Here is a 10,834-nt window from a genome sequence, read left to right on the forward strand (position 1 = left end):
TGTTTTATCAGTTTTAATCTTTTATCTTTATGCATCAATCAAAAATTTAATTATATGCAACATTCTCTGACTGGAAGAAATTTGTTTAATATTTAAACCTATTTTCTGCAGATTCCAGCAAATAAAATAAAATATTTTTTGTGTCTACACTCAGTCTTTCAAATAGATGCAAGTAAAACCCAGCAGAAAATAAATAAAGTCAAAGACTAGCGGTCCTGTTGCTCTATTTTCACCTGTAAAGCAGGAGTGGCATAGGCGGAGGTTTACCCTGGTGCAGGTGTGCCGCAGCAGTCAGTTGAAGAATCCGCGAGTTTCTTTGTGAGTTTCCCATTACGTCGTAGCGCACTCGGTGCTTGCTTGGAAGTTTAGGAATTTTTTTTTTCCGCTGTAAAAAGACGTTTTCTTCCCACGCACAACGGACACTTTTGTCACTTTTTATGGAATCAAACTCAAAATAAGGTCAGTACTTCCACGCTCACCCAGACATGGCTGACCAACAATGCTAACAATAATAATATTGTTTTGTCAACCCACCTGTAAACCTCTACAGCATTGTGGGTATTTGCTAAGAAAAGTGAAGGAGTCCTCCTTTGGGAAGGATACACACAGCGTTGTCTGGACAGTTTGAATTATCAAAATGATCTAGAGAGGGCAGTAATGGGTATGACGTACACTGTTGCAGCATTTGATCTTTATTGTGGAGAAAAACCTTTAACATGTTACATCTTTATGAGCAAGGGAGAAAATGATACATGTGCTGGTGTAGCATTTTTAGATAATCAAAACATTCTGCCTTTATTGTCAGTCAAAACTTTACAGACAGCTACTCAGAGACTATTCTAAAGCAAACAGGCAAATGTGACATCTTTACCTACATGAGACTGGGCTAATAAAATTACCTTGAAACAAAAAGGAACAAATGAACTAAACATTTTGTAAATCAGTGACTCTGAAATAAAGGACACAGAAGGCAATATTCTGAAAAAAAATTAGGCTGATTTATTTTCACAGGGCATACAAACGGGAAACAGCAAATAATTTGTGAATCGAAGGGCTGAGAGTAATGCCCACAACTGGGGTCAGATCATTTTGGAATAAACTGAGGTGAATCTTTTAACCAGGAGACATATATTTTTAGAGAACATCTGTTCCTCACATTCTGGAAACAGCACACAGTTTGTGAGGTGAAGGGCTGAGAGTAATGCCCACAGCTGGAGTGAGATCTAATTCATCCTCTGAAACTCCAGGTGCAGGAGTGAAACGAAAACGCTGCAGGAGGGTGGTGAAGAAGAGGAAGAGCTCCATCCTGGCCAGACTCTCTCCGAGGCAAATCCTGCGACCTGCAAGAGATGAATAATAATCAACTGTCCTGTGAAGAGATGTACCTCAGTGGTAATGGCTGAGCTCACAAACCTGCAGAAAATGGAATGAAGGCATCTCGCTTGACAAACTTTTTCTCTTTGTCCAAGAAATGAGCAGGATAAAAGCTGTGAGGCCTCTCCCACTCACTTGGATCATGCAGGACAGATGTCAAGAGAGGAAACACTGTGGTTCCCTGCAGATAACAGCTGATTTCAGAGATGCACAAAGTACAAAACGTACTAAGACAACACATAAAAACAGCACATACTTTTGATTTGGATTCAGTTTCAAACTTTCCCGTATTCCTGTGATTGCCCGTCCAAGATGGCATCAAGCTTCTGTTTTGTGCACTCAGTAAACTGATAACAACTGTTCCCACTCATGCTTACTCTTTGTGTCTGCATTTGTGTTTTTTGTAGCTTTACAACTTTGGCACTTCAACTCAGAGTTGACACAGGATGTGGGATGTAGTTACATTATTTCAAAACTTACTGGCTCAGTGCCAGGCAGCTTTGAATAGATAGCAATTAGTCTTACCTTCTCGATAAAGTGACCCTGAAAAGTGATGTCTCGGGTGGTTTTGTGAGGAAGTGCAGTGGGGGCGATGCTGCTCAGTCTCTGTGTCTCATGGATGACGGCGTCAGTGAAGGGAAGGTTTTTCCTGTCAGCAACCTGCATCTGTCGGTCTCCTATGACCCTCCTCAGCTCCTGAACCTCATCTAGAGTATGAACAAGAGTAGTGGACACATTTGATCCCTATTAGAGTAACAGTAACACTCCACCATACTCAATAAATGTACGATTATTGTGATATTGCTCTTGTCACATGTGTCATTTGATTTCCAGTAAAAGTGTCTTCAAGTTGTGGATTATTTGAGCTCCTCACCCTGTATCTTTGGATATTTGGCCATTAGCAGAAGTCCCCATCTCAGTGTAGTTGATGTTGTCTCAGTGCTGGCAGCAAACAGATTCATGACTGTTATCAGAAGATTATCATCATGGAAGTGACTGTTGGTAATCCCAGATTCCTGCACATAGACATTTAACAGCAAAGTCACTCAAATCATCCTAATCCCAAAATTGGATGGGGGTTGGACAGTAGAAAAAGAAGCATTGTAAATGCTGTTAAAATGTTCTGTGTAGATTTCATGACATAGATGACTGATTTATAATAAGCTACATAATTTCATTAATGTACATATAGTTTGTGTTGAAATGTCTTTATTTGAAATGTACACGTGTAAAGTGTAAGAGCTAGTGTCTCGTGAGAATACCCTTTACGAGAGTACAGAAGACTTTTTTCATGGACTGCGAGGGAGCAGATGTCTCTCATGAAGCGATTTTAAGCTAAAGGTTTACTAAAAGAAAAAGCAACACAAGGACTTTATATATATATATATATATATATATAGTATAGTATAGTATCAAACGCTTCTCCTGTAGCAAAACAAACACATACAGTCAGTATAAGTAATTGGACCATTAATTCAATTCAGTTCAAACAAATGTGATAAATTTTTACCTTTAAATTTCTTAAATACTTCAATGAGATGTTGACATTCCTCAATTATTTTGTCCTCACATGCTCTCTTGCCCATTCCAAAGTCTCTCAGTTTAGTCAATGCAAAGCGTCTCATTTCTCTCCATGAGTCACCATTGGACCACAGAACTCCTGAGAGTGGTCATATTTTAGTTTGACAGTACCAAAATAGAAAAAAAGCTAAAAGATTTTAAGAAAAAATATTATTCCTTTACCATGCTCTTTGGTTAATTCATGTGCAATGTTTGTTGGGCGTCTCCAAACTCTTCATCATAGTCAACAAGTGCCTCCTTCACCGTCCTGTATCCTGCCAGAATCACCACTTTGTTTGGACCCAGATAAACCGTGAAGACTGATCCATATTTCTTGGATGACTAAGAAAAACAGAATATGATCATATTTTCACACACATCAAAGAAACCAACGCTAAAAAGCTGCCTGGAGAACTGTATCTGCAGCATAGTTCAATTACTTTCTCACCTCCAGCAATGTTTTGTAAGGTCCTTTCAGGTCCAACTGTAGCAGGTTCCCCAGCACAGGAAGTGGTCTGGGTCCTGGAGGACCCTTTTGTTTTTTTTTGAGAATTGAAGCTTGGAGTGACGATGAAATAGACAAGGAGGATGACTGTCAGTGCCCCTAACAAGAAGGCAGAACTGAGGGAATGGAGAAATACATCTAATATCCCCACGGCTGTGAAACAAACCATTAGGAGACCTTTTACTTTAGAGCCTCAGTGACTCATCATTTTGGATGAAACACGTCAGCACATCACTTTGGTGGCCAAACTGGAAAGCCAGTACAAGGGGGATAGAATAAACATTGGGAAGCTTCAGTAGTAAAGCAGTAAATCATTACTGAGTAAGGCGGTGTTTCGATCAGTGTCTAAACTTTTCATGTGAATCAGAAAAGTAGGGCTTTGCTTTTTAAAATATTCACAAAATGTTTCTAAAAGTTAAAAAATAAATTCTTAGAAACCATCTCCAGATATCTTATCTTCCTCTGGAGATGGTTCACAGTCCTGAATGGTACTGATGTTACACCCCTGAACAGGAGAAATAATCATATTGAAATGATGAACTGATGCTTCCTCACTGAGAACCTTTACTCAAATGGGGATACTGTGATTTCATGTAAGTGGGCAGAGACAAAAGTAGTAGATCTCAGGTGACCTCATTCAGACTTCATAGATCATTGACAAAATGTTGATTCTTAACAATATAAAATTAAATAAACAAATTCAACCCCCTGATTTTAACACAATGAGATTTAAATTTTTTAAAGCAGTTTTTTAACACATGTTGTGAAATATGTCATTTACCTGCATGAACTTTTTGAATAAACAACAGGATCTTTTTTGTTATTTTAACTTGTCACCCTGCTGGCTCTGTTAGAAGGATTAGCCAACACCGTTAGTGCAAAAAAAACTCCAAACAAAAACATGCAGATTAACACGCAGGTGTGTGTGTGTGTGTGTGTGTGTGTGTGTGTGTGCATGTGTGCTCCAATGATATTTGTCTGGACAGTTTGAATTATAGGGCAGGGCCAAATTGGAGGGTGTTTATATAGGTGTTACAGGCCTAAATTCAAAGTTTCAGAAGAAGTCCTTACTATTCACAGTTACCCGATTTTTGTTATCCTCCGTGTATCAAGACAACTCCCCTGGAGTTTGATTTGGTTACTGCACCTGGTGGGTTTTTTTTTTTAAGTTGGAAGGTCCCTATATGTGTTTGTCAAAAATTGTGTGTTACACAACAATGGCCTTAAATTTATCTGTATCTATTCTAACTCTATCTATTAAAAGTAAAATACTACTTTCAGTTATGGTAAGCTAATTAAATGACTTAATATATCACAAATACTCCAGTTATGGTTTATTGATGGTTAATTTCAGCATTTTTTTTTTCCTGTATTGTGCTCGTAGAACCCATTTTTTTGTAATTGCCTGTTTTTGTGCACTCTTTAATTCTATACACTTTGTGGAGAGCTTTATTTTGTTAAAGAGGCTTTGGGAATTCTTATGTGTGTATATATCATAGGTTTACGAGTGGTAACCTGTGATGTTGTCACGGTTCTGGGGGGATTTGACCCAGCATTTTGAGTTTATTATGTTTTGGTTTATTTTTTGAATTATGGATTGTTCTTTATGTTTCTCTGGTGCTTTGTTGATTATTATTATAATCTATGTTTCAGTTATTCTTGTTAAGAGATTAGTTCTTATGTTTGGTTTTTCTCTGAATTATGATTTGCTTGGGTAATGAGTAGTGATTCCTGTTTTATTGTGAAAGTCTTTGTCTTATGTTAGTGTGTGCAGCTTTGTTCCCTGTCTCATCAGCCCTGATCTCTCCCAGCTGTGTCTCCCTCCTGTTGCCCATTCCCTCATTATTACCCTGTGTATTTAAGCCCTGTGTTTTCCCGTGCTCGGTGTCGTGTTGTACCCTCAGATCCTGCCTGTGTGTTCCAGTTAGTGTTTTCATGTTTGGTTTCTGTTTTGTTGGTGCCAGCAATAAAGCTGTGGTTTTCAGTTATATTTCCGTCTCAGAGTCCTGCACTTGGATCCACATCTCCTCCTGCCCGCACACAGAGCACTGACAGATATATTCATTTATCAGGGAAGGGAAGACTTCTGAAGAGCTGGGATTCCTCCTCTCTGATGCCAGAATATTTGTTTTGCACTGCAGCATTTCACACCCACAAGTTTAGTTTCTTCCATGTTTATAAGTATTTTGTATTACTTAGATGCTCTTGGCTGCCATATCTGACCTGCAACCTCACAAGCTAGAAACAGAGTTTACCCCTCTCTCTAGTGCTTCGTCTTTACCTTTCCAAGAATCCCTCATGTCACAGTTTTACTCTACAGTCATTTGAAAGAGAAAGTAAAAAGTCAGCTGTTAAAGCTACTATGCATGATGTAAGTACAAAAATCCATCAGTACATCAAATACGATGGCTCTGAGCGATGAGGTACTTAGTAAATAGCGCAATCAGCAGAAACAACAGTAAAAGAAGAGGTGGAGGAGCAGTAAGTGTCATTGTATTGTATCTTTATTTGTTTCAGACATATAAAACAAAAAACAATATATACACACTACATATATTTTCATTTACAGATACGAATATATATGTAGATATACACACACACACACGTATGTGTTCAGATAAACAAAAAAAATATAATGAAATAAAACAAAATCGTCTGACATAGTGTAACAATGTTTGGTCTGAAAAGGAGTAGGAAGAAGTATGAACATACTTATTAATTCCTACCCCTGCTCAACATCTTATTGATCCCACATAATTCACCTAATTCCCATCATCACATACTCCACACAATACACGAGGAGAACCTATATAAACTTGGCTACTGTGATTGATATAATTTGGATATAATTTGATATTTTTATACATACAATGGGTGATCATCTTTATCGGTATCATATTCTTCCAAAATCAGTTTTCGAAGTATTTTCATGAACTTACTAATTCCTGAGCATTGCTGTAGATCTATAGTAAAACTATTCCACAGTTTTACCCCATAAATAGTGACACAAAAGGTTTTAACCTTTGACCGTGCTTTAAGAATCCTTAGATTCAATTTCCCCCTCAATTCATAGTCTCCTTCTCTGTCATAGAACATCCTCTGTATATTTCCTGGTAACATATTGTATCTGGCCTTGTACATAATTTTTGCAGTTTTATATTTTATAAGATCCATAAACTTCAGTATTTTTAATTTCAAAAACATGATGTTAGTATGGTCTCTAAATCCTGCTTTATTAATCATCCTGATTGCTTTTTTTTAAAATTTTACATATTGGTTGAAGTGCAGTTTTATATGTGTTTCCCCAAATTTCCACACAGTATTCCAAATATGGCAATATAAGTGAACAATAAAGTACCCGGAGTGATTTGGAAGGCAAAAAATATTTAACTTTACTTAGTACGGAGATGCTTCTTGACAGTTTGGCTTGTATATGCTTTATGTGAGGTTTCCAGCAGATTTTGTTATCTATTATCACACCCAGAAATTTTGTATCCGAAACTTCATCAAAGGACAAACCTTTGTAGGACAAACCCTTGATGTTCGTCCTACAAATTAGGGCTAAGCTATATCATACCATTCACGGTAATACAGGTGTAATGTTGGGCAACGATAAGAAAATGAAATATCGCGATAGAATATGGGTAAAACGCGCATGCGCAGTGCCTTTGTTTACATACACACATGGCCACGATGCAGAATGAGAAGAGCGAAAGCGGATCGTTAAATGAAACGGATGAACCAGAATTGGTTTGTAAAAAAGCTGCAACTTCAGTGGTGTGGAACTGGTTTAGCTTTCATCCGTCAGATACACAACAAAGCACTATTTTTGGTAGAGCATGCTAGCGGGTCGTCGTTATTACCGTGTTTTGTGGAAAATGCGGTACACTTAAAATCAATCCTTTGATTTTTCTGAAAATCGACAGTGCCCCAATGGGCCTTATGTATGAATTCTGGTTGTGTTTACTGACCTCGAAACGATTTTATGTGCTACAGGGCGCTCGAAAATCTGTCAAATGTTTCAGTACGACTTTGCTAAGCTACGAAGCCGCACCGCTTGATGGATTGTCGGCGCATTACGGCTATCGTAGGCAGGAGCCTGGCGGAGTGATACGTACTGTGCTTCAACATAATATTAGGGGTGGGTTTTTATAATCAGTTTATCGATTAAAATCGATTCTGGCTTGGATAACGTAAAATCGATTCATTAAAATCCTGAATCGATTTTTTTTAATATAAATTTATTTTGCCCGAAATGCCAGAATCTCTGGTGAAATCTCACAAAATTTCAACAACCACCAAACAGCTAAGACAGTAAATGAGAGCAGGAACACGGATTCTGCACAAAGACTTAAACACAGCGCAACCCGCGGATCAGAATCAGTTAGATGTCGCCTTTCTCACAGTCGGGGCTGAAAGCCGACAGCTCGCTGATTCTGATCTGTCGGCGGGTCCGCGCTTTGTGTTCACGCCCTTTATGCACTGATTCTAAAGCTGTTAGTTTGATGTCTCTCCAAACAATATTGACCGAACCAGCAGCAAAAGAAGATCCAAACTACGCTTCACATAAACATCGTCACGAATTCACTCTGACTTTTACTGTTTTGCTTCGACCACGATGCACAGCTTTCTCTCCGTCTCTCTCTCTCTCTCTGTACTTCAAGAACAGTTTCCCGTCTAAAAATCTGTTTTCTGCATTATTCGCTTGCTTGTTACGCACAAGTCTACCGTTGTTTACAGCGCTGTCGGCCGATGGTGTTTTTTTCATTTTATATACTTCCGAAAAGAAAACCTAATTTCTGCCGTTCAGTACTGAACAAATTTAAACTTTTTAAAATTATGCAAAATGCAAAATGCTTAGCTGTGTCTCTAATAAAACCTCTGTAACTTCAGAGGTAATGTTCATATGTTGATTAATGGTTTTCTTTCGTTTTTGATGTACTGCAGAATATTTTTATAAAATCCCAGGCCAGGAAAATCCCCTTCATGTTTTTCTGTGTTTTATCTTCAGCTACTTTGACACAAAGGCCTCTGCTGTGATGCTCACACCTTTGATAAAGTCTTGCGTGTGTCAGCTTCCTTTAGATACAAAAATATGTAAATGTACTGATCTGAATTATAATATTTCTGACTGTCAAAATTTCCCAGATTCAAATCGAATCGAATCGAATTAAATCGAATCATGGATCGAATCGATTCGGGACCTTGTGAATCGGAATTGAATTGATTCTAGAAATCAGTGATGATACCCAGCCCTACATAATATTACCGCATTGTGTGTGTATAACTTCTTTTAAAGTTTCGTGGATATTATACATGGCTATGCTGAGGATATGTCGGCCAATTTCCACTGGAAATGCCTTTTGGTTAAACTGTCAGCAAGGAATTTGCATTTGTACTGTTACATTTTTATATAACTTTAATGCACTTAAAAAAGCTGCTTGTTTAAGTGAAAATACATTGATGGGGGTTTTTTTTTTGCACTAATAAAGTTAAGGAGTTGTAAAATATTTTGTCTAGTGTCAATTATATCGTCAGTTATATCGTTATTGCAAATTTTCAAATGTATATCGTGATAAATATTTTGGGTCATATCACCATGCTCTACTACAAATGTCCTACCAATGGCTTGACAAAGCTGGACTGAAAGACAGAGCAGAGTTGCTAATCATTGCTTTAACTGCAAGTTTATTAAAATCCAATGTGTACCACACCAGGCAGAATGCCAGGCGCAGGCTTTGCAAAGATGCCCACAAAATAGACCAGTATCTATCAGTAGAGAGTAATATGCTAGAAGGCAGGTCCTATATAGCTTGCCATAACCAAGTGGCTGTTATACTACACAGAAATATCTCTGTGGAATATGGGCTGGAAGTCACAAGATCAAAATGGAGTCCTCCTCCAAAATGTAGCTAAGAACAATTGAACTAAAGTCATGTGGGACTTCCAGATACAGAGTGACAAACAGGTAATGCCAAATCAAACAGGGAGAATAGAGGTGGATAAATAGGGAAAAGAAGGCTGATTTAACATTCCAAGTGATAGCCACATGAGGAAGAGAGAACATAAGTTGATAAATGTTAAGGACTAAAACAAAAATAAACAATACAAAAAAACAAACAAATTCAAGATCCATGAACTGAAAGCAAAAAGTCATTACAGGTCTGAACACAAAATAGAAGAATAGAATAAAATAGCGCTTTTTTTGTCATTGGACATGTACCAAAAAATATGCATGCTCCACGCCAACTTTGCAGGAGTGAAAGAAAATATCAATAGTAAAGTCATCAGGAATAAATAGCAAACAGAAGATATCATATGTATATATCAAAGGCGTAGATTTGGTTTTGGCATTGGTGGGGACGGATGATTCAACCACCGAACCCTGCCCTGTTTCTTTTTCTTTTTTTTTCCTTTTTGTCTTTGCTTCTTGATTAAAAAAAAAAAAAAGGAGGAATATACTTGCCTGCATATGCTATTCTACATGCTTTTAAACCATTTAAAATTACAATTCATAGCTTTATATGTGAATTATATAATGTTAAATTACAAGATACATGCAGTCACACATGTGCACCACCAAGTCATCATCCAATTTCACCTGTGATCTTCTGTCACCATTGCTCTCTGAGCTTTGTGTTGGTTCTTCTTGGTTCTTGAATAGTCTTAACAGAGTTAAGTAATTCAAAGTAAGTTATTTATGTCTAGTGTAAAATATAACACGCAGAGAAGAAATGTATCCAAATCATATTAAGACATGATAGTAGGTAGTCTAATTTATTTTAGCCTTTCAAGACAAATAGCCTATATTGAGCATCGTGAATATGAATAATAGACAATTGTGATATAAATTGTAAAAAAAACCCCAAAAAACATACAAAATACTTGAAGAGCAATATTATAACTTATAGGCAACATAGGCTAGCGCTTAAATGTTTTTTTTTTAGCATCAGACCAGGAGGTTAACCAGTCTGATCCTGCTGGTGAACCCAGCTGGACATGAGGAGCATGCAGTCTATGATGCGGTTATGACTACAGAGGGGACAGGTAAACAGGATACCAGTTAACTCTTTAAAAACGATGTACATAACAGATGTGACTGATAGATTCAAAATGATATCTATGTATTCAGAGTGGTATAAGCACAGGCATAGGTGTTTTGACTAGACTAAGCAAAATTAATGTATTAAAATTGATATGATCCCAAATAAAATAGATTAACAATATTTAAGCATTGGCTGCTATCTCAGTCCATAAATTCCCAGAGCGTATGTCCTACGTTTTATAATGATATACATTATAGGTGAGTCAGATGCTGAAATGGAAGCTATAGAGCCCAGTGAGACAGTAGCAGCATTGCAGCAGAAGGTCCAAGATACTCAGGCAGCTGGAAGT

General features: G+C 37.5%; 1 pseudogene across 1 annotated transcript; it reads right to left on the reverse strand.

Moving 5' to 3' along the window:
• Nucleotides 1-1,137: 1,137 nt before the first annotated feature.
• On the reverse strand, nt 1,138-3,608 carry LOC145420647 (cytochrome P450 2K1-like; annotated as a pseudogene). The gene is made up of 8 exons (XR_013901963.1): nt 3,383-3,608; nt 3,118-3,276; nt 2,885-3,034; nt 2,783-2,799; nt 2,249-2,390; nt 1,900-2,081; nt 1,414-1,555; nt 1,138-1,340 (listed from the first exon to the last, which is right to left on the reverse strand). The product of XR_013901963.1 is annotated as a cytochrome P450 2K1-like (transcript).
• Nucleotides 3,609-10,834: the final 7,226 nt, after the last annotated feature.

This window comes from Astatotilapia calliptera, chromosome 15, assembly GCF_964374335.1.
Source record: "Astatotilapia calliptera chromosome 15, fAstCal68.1, whole genome shotgun sequence".
Taxonomy (NCBI): Eukaryota; Metazoa; Chordata; class Actinopteri; order Cichliformes; family Cichlidae; genus Astatotilapia; species Astatotilapia calliptera.